Genomic DNA, 13817 nt, shown 5'->3' with positions numbered 1-13817 from the left:
ATCCACGGCTTCCTTGCCTCAGGGCTTCAAACCCACAGCTCATACCATGCCGTGGGCTGGGCTAGGATGGGTTTTTTCCTCAGCTCCATCATGAGAGGTGCCATTGTGTTGAAAGAAATTATTAGAGCTGAAAGGGGAAGGTAATCATGGGTGATGAGGGATGCTGTCTGGGAAAGGAGGTGCAGGAGACACCTTGTTTTGGTTTCTTCCCTCAGATTGTTTCCATATTTTGTTTAAAGATGATTACATTTGAAACATGTAATTATTTTCTGGAGAAGGGATCTTTACTCTCCAGGCAGTTAGAGTAATTCCCAGATTCCCTTCTGTAAGACCCCTCTTCCTTCCTCTAGAGCCCAAAAACCTCAGGAAGATCATCACAGGTGCCACCAACAAAGATTACTTGTGTGTGTCCAAGAACCTTCTTTGGTGTTTGAATTCCCACTCTAAGCCCTCAGTGAGGGATACTTGTCTGTCATTGTGCCTAACAAAGGATAGGTTACTGTTGATTAGAAAAAATTCCCAAAGTATGAAAGAGACCTTTTCTATGAAAATTTCTATTTCAGCAGTCATCTCCTCTTACCTTCCATGGCTGTATGTATCTCACAGAAATTAATTACACAAAAAATACTAAAGGAAATGCATGACTGCCAAGCCAGTTACACCACATATTATCTTATTAATCTTAACTGGCATTTCCTTGTTTGTCTTTTCTATTTTTCTGTGCTGCAGATTTGCACAGCCCTTTTTTCTCAGTTCCAGGTGATGAGTCCAGAGAAAGGCACTGTCTGTTATCCAGCAAACCACATCTTAGTGGAAGATTGCTTGGAGGTTTTTTGATACTATAATATCTGAGAGAAAGTATCCAAATGAAACCATAAGTAATAAACAGTAGATTTAAGTAATGAAACCTTGAATTTTTTCTCACCTTTGTTTCTGCCAGCTCAGCTCCAAGTGTGATATTGATTCTTTAAGACCAACCTCTGTTTTCAGCCATGGTCAGCCTTTGATGCACAGCAGGAAATTGTATCCCTCCCCTCTTGGCCGTCTGTGTGATAATGCAAATCTCATGGACAAAACCTCTACCCAGATTTTCACAAGAAATACAAAAGTTTTTATCATTGGGTCAACCTCCCTAGAAATCAAATAAAACGCATTTTTCAGCCAGTTTGCTAAGTCCCAACTGTCCTGCCACAGTGATATAGGAAATTCATAATTGCATTCCCATCCCTCAAAGCTTACTCACTGTGAGACTTCAATTCCAGAAATTGAAATTTCCCAAAAGCCTGAAGACATTTGGAAGAAGGAGCTCACCTGTGCTGAACAAATCCTTTATGTTATCACATCAGCAGTGATGAAAACATGTAGGCAAAGCAGTACTTAGTAAATTATTGTTGTACAGATTACTTGGTTTGGTCCCACCTTGTTTAAGCAGGCAGCATGTCTCTGGAAGACCCAAAAAGAAAGGCTGCTAATACTGTCTTTGAGCTCATGAAAATTTTTGGAGTGTGAAGTATGCTCTCCTGTGCAGTCATTTAACACTGTTCCAAACTGCTGCACCTGAGTGCCATGGGTGAAAATAAATTTCACACACCTACTTTGTGCATCTTCCAAGCCCACAAAAATGCCAGCTTCTTTTAATAACCTGACAATATTTGGGAACAGGTGTTTCAAAGCTGAGAAAGCTGCCTTTGGGAAACAAACCACAAGATTTACTTGGTAAGTTTGCTTGGATGAAACCTTTGTGATCTCTGTTCAAGTCTTGCCTTCCAAGTCACCTTTTTCTTTCACATGCATTTCTTCTACTGCACAGGTGCCTGTGTGATCTCTGTCGCTGTAGTATTGGAATATTTAACCCTATTTTTAGGGCATTTCATTTTCCAAGTGAGGGAACAGACCACAGTGGTCTGAGTACTTTGCCCACAGTTGGTCAGAAGATGTGGGGTGCAGACCTGAACTGAGCTCCTAATTTCCAGCAAAACAGCTTTTTGTAGTGTTAAGGAAATGGAAAAGAGGAATCTCTGTTGTTACCAGATAATTAAGAGATATTAAGAATTTCGAAAGCAGTTAAATATGCAAGCAGAAATGTTTATTTTCTGTTCCTTTGGGAGTGCAGACACACAAAATGCCTGTATTTCATTGCTCCTTTGGAATCATGGTCATTTCATATGTGTAACTACTTACCTTCCCACACATTTGATGTCAGTAAAGTAGTTTAAGATCTTCAGATACAAATTGTTTTCAATCAAAGCATAATGAATAAGTTTGTCTAGTGCAAAGCATGTCAGGTTTCATCAAACTAACAGGAAAAACTGGCTTATTGTCATTAATGCACCAAACAAGGACACAGCCCGGTTTGTTTCCAAAGCTACAAAGTTTTGTGTTGTCATCTTGTATTTCTGTGGAATGAAAAAATAAGTACAGAGCAATAATTCCCAAGCCAACACCTTCCTGGTGCTGTCATGGCATCTTCTGTAAAGAACCAATAAATCTTTTTGGCCCTCTTGAAGATGGCTCAGTTTTGTCATAGGGATTTCCAGACCCATTTGCTGATGGTTCTTGACACTGAGCCCTCCACCTCAGGAGGCAAAGAAACTTTCATCCCCAGCAAACACTATAACTGGCCCAAGAAAGCTATGTAATCTTCCACAGGAGGGTAGAGATCCCTTTTATTGGAGTTTCTTAGGGTCTCCCCCGTTATTCTGCAGTAAGTAAATCACCAGAGAATCACAGGGATGATGGTGGTGGCAGATGTGCTCTGACACTCAGCAGCAAGATGAAAATGTGGCATGGTCTGCCAAAGGACTGCTCTAGATCGTCAACGAGCAGGAAGGGAACCCGTGCTCTATCATCAGGAAAAGGCATTTCTTCATCATCAGATGGTAGAAATCAGTCCCATTATGTTCTCTTCTCATGTTTTGAGCAGAGTGTTGACAAAGGAGTGGATTTGCCCCAGAGCAGTTAAAACCAAAAACCCAAGAGGTCCTCTCCACAGGCATTTTCCTGGCATTCTCTGACATGCAGATTGACTGATAATATCACCATAACAGCTGTTATCTCAAATGTCTGCCTCCAGGCAAATTAAAAGTAAAGAAAAGCCAAAACACTTGAAGAGATGAATATAGGAGGCATTTGCCAGTAATTTGCTGGCCCAGGATTGCCTGCTGTCAGGGGTAAAATGAAGCGTGTTTGCTTTATAAGAAAATTACAGAGCTGTCATCCCTGCAGCTCAGCACACAGAGCAATGGAGAGTAGCACCATTGCCAGGAGTGAAGGCAAAAGGATTGTTTTTCCAGCCAGAATCCGAAACTGCCTTTCTCAAGGGTATGCCTGAGCCTTGCTGCCAGGGAGCAGCAGGAGCAGGGCTGCCCCCAGATGAGGCCAAGGAAAAGGGATCCCCCATGCAGCCAGTGCACGGGCACAGCTGCTGCAAGCATGGCAAGTGTGTGAAGTAGGTCCAGGATCCACCCTGGGGGCCCAGCCAGGACCAGCTGGAGATGGGCTACAGGTCTTAATTTGGGATAGGCTCCAGCCATCATCTCCATCATCTCTAGACTCTTAAGCCATGATTGCTTTTCTGATGCTCTGGGTAAGAATGATTCTTCTGAAAGAGACCAATGAGGTTCTGAGGTAACGTGTCAGCTTGGCGTAGTGGGTTTTTCTCTGGTTAGATGAACTGAAGTCAGCACCTCTTTGATGCAGACACAGATCCTTGAAATGACCAGTCTGACAAATGTGTAAAAGATCATTTCAAGAAAGATCTCTGGGCCAAAGCCTCTGAAGTCAAAGCCTCTGAGTGTTCTTGTCAGAGCTCTTACTGAGGGAATTAAAATGCCTCTGGCAATATTTGGCTATTAGAGATGGGGTAAGAGAGTAAGGGTTGTTGTTTTCAGTGTCTGAAGAACATACTGACCTCCACAAGAGAAGACACACAGGTTTATAGGAGGGTTCAATTCTAGACCATACCATATCTCAGTAAAACTCTGCCTTTATGAAAAAAATAACTCCCCTCTGGATTTTTATCCCTTTAAATTGTGTTCACATGTAACAAGCATGGCTTTTGCATACTTTTGACAGGGCTGGAAATAGAATTACCACAGAACTCTTCAGTATTTTAGTGAGAAGGGGGTACTACTAACCATAAAGCTCATATTTAAAATCTATCTGCCTTCTGATTTGAGGCTAAGACAGGCCAAGAAAGCCCCATGGGCCTTAGGAAGAGAAGGTCATCTTGGTTTTGCTGGAGAGGGAAAATGAAAGCTTTACAGATGTTCGTGGAGTAGGAACTTCACCATTTCACAGATGTCTGTAGCTGGGACATTTATTTTAATAGTCAGACCTTTAACATTACAGAGTGCTAAACATGACATAAAAGATGTTCAGGAAAGGCTATGAATTTTCAATATTTAAGATTAAATTCAAGAAGCAGCAGTAGTCTAGCTAAAACAATGGTGAGGAAGTGAGCAAATCCTAGTTTGGCTCCTGCTTCTGACCCTGGTTTTGAAAGTGTCACTTTTATTCTTTGTATATGTTCCTCAAACCTTTAACATCTGTTGCATGATGGTAGCAGATCTTCCCATGCAGGGAGCATCTCCATGAGCATTTCCATTTTAGTTCATAGTTCAAATCAGGAGCAAGCTTTGGAAATTATCCTGCCACCCCTCCTGCTCACAGTGCCTGGGTTCACAGGCCAAGCTGGTTATCTCCACGGGGACAGAAACAGGCAGGGTGGAGCCAGAGAACTTGAGTAAATCCCCACAGAAATTCAAGCATAACCCAGTGGCATGCCACACTTCTAAATGTCTCTTTGTGTCACTGAGGCCTCTCTAAGAACTGAAGGGGACCCATGTGGTTTGAAATGGCAACTGAGGGACCTGATACCTGGACAGCGTCACCTCATCTCAGCCCTTCTTGTGACTGGTTCCTCGGGACTTGCCTGGAAGAAACACTGGTGAATGGCATTTCCAGGAATGGTATTTCCAAAGCAAAAACCCTTTCTCTACTCTAAAAGTTTAAATTCTTTGTTGTAATTCCTGGAAAGTGATCCAGTCTAAAAAAAAAAACAAAAGTCCTGGCCATGCTTACAAATATATGAAAACAATCATGGTGGAAGTTTTGGGGGAAAAAAAAAAAAAACAAAAAACAAACAAACAAAAAACAAACAAACAAAAAAACCCCAAAAAAACCAACAACAACATGGCAAAGCTTTAAATTCAGGAGTGTGGAACTCTGGGCATTTATCAGCATTTTGTAAAAGTGCCCTGCCATGCTTTCTTGTAGACTTGTTTGTAAAACTTTGGGCAAACCTAGGCCATTTGACTCTTTTAGTTGGAAATAACACAAAACTCTGTGGTTCTTGCTTTTCATCTGCCAAAATTAAGGGAACAGTTGTACTGGGGTCCCTTGAAGTGACAGGAATTGCAATTTACTAATTAAGGTTCAAGTGAGATTTAAGTAGAACTGGAAAAAATTCTGTTCACTGGTTTTTATGATTTCTGAAATGTATACAGATTTGGTCTACATGTCTGTGTAGTTTTCTGTGATACATATTTGAGCTGCTGGGTGTGCAACATGAATGAATAGAGAACTTTAAAACATACATTGCTGAATATGGGAAGCACATACTGTAGTTTTGCTCAGACTCTGTCCTTGCTATTTTCTTTGGAAGCCTTGCATAATATTGGAAAAGCTATCAAGCTGTATGTCTCAAAATTACAAGTAAGGTGCTCTTCCATGTTGAAATAATTTGGGAACAAAGTCATTGGCATAATTATCATACATATAAAATGGTGACAGAAAGAGAAAAAGAAAGCTTTGCTGTTATTATCTTCTGTAATTTTTAGTGCACAGCACCTGTCCAGAGCTGTGAGGACTTGCACAGCTCGTAATCTATGGATCAAAATCTCTGGTGGGCTAGGAGAAAATGGCTGCATTGCAGTCCATGCATCTGAGCCAGTTCCCACCACATTTTTTTCTGAAATGAAGCAAGCAGTGCAAGGAAGTCAAAGGTGCCTTGAAAAAGCAGAAATAATAATATTCACTAATCAACAATATCCAACCCCCATTTTTTCTGCCTGCAAACCCTTGTCCTTACCGTCTCTGTGAGACTATAAATTGATCTTTGTAACATGTCCAGAAGATTAAAAATAATCCAGGCTCTCACAGAACACAGAAACACATTGCTCATTCCAGAATTGAGGAGTCCTCAGGGAGGTGCTGCTTTCAAGTTAAACCAAGATAACTTTAGCATGAGTGTCGCAGCAATCTGAACTGCACTGTGTCCAGGAGGTGATTTCTTGGGAATCACTTTCCTGAAGTTTCATAGATATTGCCAAAGAGAATTTTTTAAGAGAACAAAGTAGATTTTTCCTAGCACTGAAGTATTCCCAGGAACTTGCTTGGTGGAATAAGTACAGGCCACATCAGCTGCAGAAGCAGAAATTTCATTTAATATTGGGTTTGCATGGCGCAGTGTAATACTTCCTTGGTCTCCAGGGACCTGTAAATATCCCTAATAGTTCATGTGCCAGAACATCAATGCTGACTGCATTTTCAGGTCTGATGTTTAATTTCTGTCACTTCAGCCAAGGCAGATCAATGGTCAGCAAGTGATTTACGGGTTTGCCAGCTACTGTCAGCCAAACCACGGTGCTCTGGGATTCAAACAACACTAAAGAGTCAACCTGCCAGGTGCCACAGCATCTGCAGCTGCCTCAGGTGAGCATCATTGACTCAGCTTTTCTCACCAGCAAAGGGACAGTCACTGAGCAGAGAGGAGCTGCCTTTTGGCACCTGAAACTTTTGTGCTGCCCTTAGGGGTACCACAGCTCTGGGTCACACTGTTCAGTACATGAAAGTTTGTGCAAAGCCCGTTAAGTTGATTGTCTTCTGGGAAAGAAGGGTTACAGGGTTGCATAAACATTCAGAGTATCTTCATACTTCTGCCACACCAGCTTTTGGGCTCTGAATAGCATTTTGTTGCCTTTGAACCCAGTTTCTGTCCTCAAAAGAGCAGCAGATAGCAATCATCAATCTTTCAATGAAATAAGTAAGATTTTGAAGCACTGCTTCTGGGTTAAAGGAAAAGGTTTTATTTTATTAGAAAACTTTTTCTCTCCTCTGAAAACTGTTTCCAAAAACATCCATGTACAAATACAGCTAGCACAATCATCCCTTTGCACAGCAAGCCCTTAGATACTGTTTTCCTTCTTCCAGATGACTTTCTTAGCCCACCTGGGAAATAAATTACTGGGCAGTGCTAGAGTTAGTAAACCTATATACACTCATAAAAGTTCAAACCAAAGTGTGATCATAAAGTACTTATGGGTCAGTAATCACACCCTTAATTTTCAGAAATAGAGTAGATGGTATTATCTGGAGAAAAAAAGTTCCTTCTTTTTTCTTTCTAAATATCCTGCTATAAGCTAGTAATAAGTATAAAAATTAGGACCTGGTTGAATATTTGCTGAAGCCAATCTAAAGTGTTTATTCCAGGTACTTTGGTGGGAGCCCTTCAAACCTTTCTATTCAGAGCAGCACCTATGTCATAAGGATTTCATAAAGTCACAGTTAAATTACCCCATTTTGTGCTACAACCTTGAAGGTAATCATTTGCTTAAATGCTTTGCAGAATAAGGATGCACTTGGAGCCAAACATGGGCCTAAAATCCTTGTCCAACAGCCTTAATATTTAGCAGGCCATGCTGCTTGTCACACAGATCTTTTGCCATTTAAGTTGTGGCATTGGTTTGAGCTTTGGAAAAAAGGGTCTTCTAACATGTTCTTCCAAAAATTATATCCAAGAACGCTGGCTGGAGGCAGTGTGCAGGATTATTTCAAAAGCAGACTTTTGTAGAAAGTGATGTCGTTCTTATTTTCCTGGTCTGCTCTCAGTTCATGCTGCTGCTGTTGTGCATCTGAGTCCCAGTGCTAGAAATGAAAAGGTTCAGAGAATCATGACACCAAGGAAGGGCCCAAAGCTGCACTCTTCTCCTGAGAGCTTCTCTCTTTTTTTTTTTTTACACCACAGTTTTTCCTGTCAGCATGGGTCAATGTTTCTGCACTCTCAGTCCACCTGCAGGAGCCAGGGCCAGCCAAAGCAGGCTCTCATAGCCTGGTGTTCCTGCTGGGAGCTTCTCACAGCACGAGCAACCTTCTTTCCAGCACATCACAGGTGTTCTCCACATGGCACGAGCAGGTGAGAGCACAACTTTGCCAAACCATGATGAAGTTTGGTAGCTGAAACACAAAATCCGCGTTTGGCCTGAGATCTGAATCTGGCTCTCTGCTCCCTGCTCTGCTCCAAGCCAAATCAAACTGCAGCACGTCATGAAAACCAACAGCGCCGTGCTCTGCTCGTGTAAGATTTGCATCCAACTCCAAACTCTGAGGAGGAACCTCCTCCCTGTATGTGAAACAGTGGTGTCAACACCTGACATATTAGGTAGGAGTGGTAGCACCCTGAGAAAAATTCAAACACCTGAAAGCCTGCCCCTAAAATTCCTTGGGGAAGGCACAAAAATGCTGAAGGATTGGAGGTGCAATGAAATTGTTGCTTCATGTAGCTTAAAACAGCAACCCCAAGCCACGAAAGAAGCACATGAGCAAGATTTATGAGTGGTTCAAGTTCTAGGACAAAGGACTCCCCTGCCTTTTTGGTTCCTAAAGTCTCTTATTATTAGTTTAAGAGCTGCGAGGCAGACAGAGTAATTCATCCAGCCTACCTGTGCTTTTTTTATTGGGTGGGAGAATGCAAAGGATGTGTTCTATATTCTTCAGGAAGTGCTCCTCACCATGGAGGCAGCTCTGCTGCTCCCTCATGAGCACTCTCAGGGCGTCTGTGGTGTGCCAGCCCACCCAGGCCATCCTGCTGCCCAGGCAATCCTGCTCCCACACTCTCTCTTGTGCTCTGTTTTTGCTGATTTTTTAATAGTGAAGGATTTTAATTTTTTCTTCTCCTGTATTTGACACTTCTGGTAGAGTCTTTGACATGGAAAAAGGATCATCTTTCAAATGCCTGTGGCACTCTGTGAAAGGTGATTTTTAAAAATCCATTTTATTTTGCTTCCTGGCAGTGATATCAAAGGAACAATCAGTACCTGAGTTGGAGCCAACAATTTATTTCCATTATCATAAACAGAAAACAATGGCATGCTGCCTTATTAGTTATTCACTTTCCAAGTCAACAGCCTCGGAGGGTTGGGATGAGATCTAACCAGAGATATTCTTTGATGTTTTCAGTTTGGAGAATTGGTCTCCTGGCCAAAATGCTGAGTGATGCCAGTTTTGTGAAGAAGAAGGGAGGGAAGAAAGGGCAGAGGGAAGGGACAGAATCCCTGAGAGCACAGCGGGGTAGCTACTGGAAGGGCTGGAGTTATGCGGCAAGTTTGTGGCTGTCTCTAAGAAAGCTTTGGAGGGTGATTGTGCTCCATGGTATTCCCACACCAGAGCTGACAAAAAGGGCAGCAGATGGGCTGATTGCAGTGCAGTTCCTTTGATTTATTCCCCTCAAGGATCTAGTCCAGTGCACACTCCAGATCTGCTACTGTGCTGCAGAACATCCACTTCTGTGGGGCTTGCAGCATGTGCTATGGGAGCTGATGGAGCCAACCCAAACCAATTATGCACAGCAGCCCTGGTGCTCATCATTCCCTTCCAGAAGCAAGCCCTAAGTTTTCTAGCACTGTCAGATAAACTGTGCTTCGTAGGGAATGCTGCTGGGAGTCATGAGTAGCAGTGCTTGTCACTGTACTTTGTTGTTTTAGCACTGGGCTTGTATATGCAGAACATTTTTGTTATGCATATCTAATGGTACAGAATATTTATGGAAACATCTCTTGTAGGTGGGGATAAATATGAAAGGTAAACATCTGCTCTTTTTCTATATAGAAAACTGTGATCAGCTTCTTTCTCAGTATCATTATGCCAACAAAACAAAAAAAAGTCACAGGCTTTTCATTTCCTTGAATCTGTTTCACCAGCATTTCTGGAACAATCAAAATGTCTGTATTATTTAATAAGGTAGAAAGCCTAAATGTGGAGCAAAATAGTTGATCACTGCTTGCTAATTAATCCTGTCTCTCATGGACAAGCCACCTCAGCTATTTTGGATTATTTTCTGACCAAAATACAAACACATTAAACCTACTTCTACTTTTCTCACAGAATTGATGCTGTCAACTGTCCAACCATATTAATAGAGATCACAGGAACTGAAGTAGGTTGTTTGCTCTAATGGAGAACTACCTGTGCTTTGTGGGAGATACATACTTGCTCCCTACCTGTACACCTTTATTTTAAGGGAATTTCTGCCAGGAATGTTTGAAAGCTTAAGAAGATTGCAGATTTCTCCAAAGCCAAAGAAAACTTGCCTTTCTCAGGGGAAGCAAGATGACTTGAAACCTGTTTTAGTAGAGGTTTTTTGTGGTGATCATAAGCAATTATATTTCAGGTGACCAAATACAGCATAGAAAAATGAAAGTACTTGTTAGGAAGAAATGTCTCCTCTGAGAAAAGATGTCCAGTAATGGTTTTGTGATTGTTGTTGGTAGCCAGACCTGTCCTCATCATGGAGGAGAGAATCTGAAGCAGGTGATACTGCACAAAATATCAGTTAGGAGTTCACTGGGCCACAAGAATCTGTGGTAATGGCAATTTTCAGAGAGCAAGGTCAGCTTACTGGAGCCAGGCTGCAGAGAGTTTCCTGAACTGTCACTTTGCAGAAATACCCACACGGAATGACCAGCAGTGGCAGCCTGTCGCTTGCGGAGGTCAATTTTCAGTGCAGAATAGCACTGTCAGATCCTGCTTGAGCAGTTTCCTCTCCTTTGAACCCTATTTCTGATTGCCAGATGCTCAGTCACCATCTGGCCTTCATTCTTCCAAACCTCCCATAAATGGAAGCAAATTTCCAGCAAAAGCTTCCTTGGGGGCATAAGGAAATTAGAGAAAGAATAGACCTGGAGTCCTCTCATGTACTATAAGTCCTCCAGTCAGACTCTGCAGCCAAATTCTCTTTCCTTAGCTCAGTTTCAACATGGTCAGCCTTCTCCCTAGCCTAGAAATTCCTGGTCCTTGCTTTATTCCAGGGCACCTCCCTTCAGTGGAGGCATGTGATACCTAGCCTTGATCTTCCTAACCACAATAAGCCAAAGCATCCCACAGAAAGGGCTGTGCTTCTTGCCCTTCTGCTTTTTTGTGACTGACTTCTGGACAGTAATGGATGATGCTGGAATTCTTTCTGCAGACATTCATGTTTATCCTCCCTCCTCCAAACTCAACAGCATTCTCTCTCTCCCATGCTCTTAATTTCACCCCATCAGCTCAGTCTTTCTGCTGGCCCCTGCTCATTTCTCAAGCCAAGGCTCTGTATGTTTGTAGCCACAAAGCCCAGGGCATGTATTCCAGCATGAAGGGATTTCATGGCTGAGGCCAGGCTGGATTGTGGCTCCTCTCTTGCTGAACGAGGCTGGGTGTGAGTCAGTAAACACTTCTGCTGAGGAAGGTGCAGCTGGAGCCACCACACGACGTAAAGGAGAACATACCTAAACTAACTCCAAGAAAATATAGGGCTGGTGTTTCCGAGGGCACAGTAGCAGCCTCTGAGTCATCTTTCTGCTTGAGTCAGTAAATATCCTTATTAATGGGTGTGCTGCAAAGGCCTTTATTGATCTCTCGCTGCCTTGCCTCTAAAACCTTGCAAAGATGCAGAGGCAGGGAAGGGAGGAATGTTGTTCCCTCCATCCCACACGTGTGCAGGGCCAGGCAGCAAAGCCTTTTGGGGATGTGCTCAGAGTCACACCGAGGATCTGCTGAGGAAAAAATGAGCAAACAACAGGTACTGCAAATCCATAATTTCTGCACGTCCTTTTGCTGCAGAGGTAAATCCCATTAAACCCCACAGAAAACAGGCAGAAACATGGATAGATGACAGGGACAATGCCTGCAATGCAATGCAAGATTTCTCCAAAATTTGTTTTATCTGACTGGTAATGGTCAAAGTTTCTCAAATCTGTAGTCAGTGCAATTTGGTCAGGGCACAGGGGTGAAAAGCCCAGCAGTCAACAGAGATTCCTTGGAGTATCTTTAAGATTGTGGATCTTATAAAACAGTACCCCCTCATTAAAAAAAAAAAGGGAAAGAAAGAAAAGAAGCACACAGAATTACCATTGCTGAGTGTTTCTTTAATAGAATCAGAAACAAATTTTGACCTTGTGGCCCAGAGGTGGGAACACCATCTATAAACTTGCCCAGACATAGAAATGCATTCTGCCTGTCAGTAGGAGTTTGCCATTGAACATGTATATAAAAAAAGGCTGGTGTTACATTAGACCAACATTTTTTAAATGCCACAGCTCACTTTATATGCCATGAACCTTGTTAATGCTGCTAACAAGAAAATTAAAAACTCAAAGCTATAAAAATAGGAATGCCACTCCTAAGTAAATAAATATTCACAAGAACCAAATACTCAGATACAAGCTCTGGAGTGGCTCATGTCCAGGGAGGGAGGAAAAAAAAAAAAAAAAAAAAAAAAACATTAACCTGAGTTGTTTCTGGGGCTATAAAAGCTCACTATAGTCAGCAAAATTGTCTCCTGTTGAGTCCTTGCCTTAATTTGACAGGGTGCTTGAGAATCCACATGATAGCATGGAGGAAATCAGGGAGGGTGGGCAGCAAGGAACATGCCAAGGACAATTCTGTCCAGACGACTGGATGGGTCAGGGAGGGTGGGATATTTCTATCTGACTCAAGAACAGACTGTTAATGTGGCAGCAGTGGGGAAAATGTTTCCATCAGAACAGGCCACCTACATATCCTGGCCTCTATTATTGGCTCTGGATCCAAGTTAATAGACCCAGTTTGGGCCCGTAAAACCTAGACTGCGGTGTATCATGAATCTTTTTGACAGCCTGGACTCTGTCCTAGCCCAGGAACTAGAAATTCCAACGATTATTTTTGTCATTTACCTCCTAACTACATTTATTTGGAGTTGCTTATCAATGCAAGCTTTTAATCCCAACGTAAGAATTGTGACCTACCCCTAAGGTTGGGCCCATCATATCTATATGGACTCACCTCTATTTAACCTTGGCAATTAATTTTGTCTTCTAGTCCTTGCTTGTGAAAAGCAATCTTTTTCTTTTCCTTTCTTTACCTCCTGGAAATTTTGAATAGTATATCTTAAAATATAGGATATTTACACACACAATAGACTTCTGTTAGCAGATTTTGGCAAGAAAAAAGAATACATAACCTATGCACTTCTGTATATGAATCTAGAGAAGGTTTTAAAGTGAAGAAAAGTGGGAAAAGAGGAAAAAGGTCCTCCTTCCACCTTTCTGTGAAGCAGGCTTTGGCTTTTCCTAAGGTGTCCCTGACCCAAATCCATCTGGTGTCAATGCTAACCAGAAGCAAGTCTCCATAAGTCTGATGGGCCCAAAACTAAGAATAGTCTCAAATCTTGTTTTATATTTTTACATAAAATATATATTTTATATAAAATATATATTTTATATAATATTTTTTTCCTATTCTTGTTTATATTACAGTGTTAAATGTTGAATTGATAGACCACTCAATGCCCAAAAGAGGACATTTTTAAACCTTTGTGTGTTTATTGACTTCCACAGTGACAGAAAAAGTACTCCTGCTTCTTGTGAGGGGGAAAACCCCAAATCCTCCAAGGCTTAGGCAAACCCTAAACCTTTTCAGAAGAGGGTTGACCATCTCCATACAGGAGGTTTCTGTCAGCCCATTTCTCCAGCCTCTTGAGGTCAGTATGGATGGCAGCACAACCCACTGGTCTGTCAGCTAATCCT

This window comes from Lonchura striata, chromosome 3 (assembly GCF_046129695.1).
Source record: "Lonchura striata isolate bLonStr1 chromosome 3, bLonStr1.mat, whole genome shotgun sequence".
NCBI lineage: Eukaryota > Metazoa > Chordata > Aves > Passeriformes > Estrildidae > Lonchura > Lonchura striata.
Note: the sequence above shows the minus strand (reverse complement) of the source record.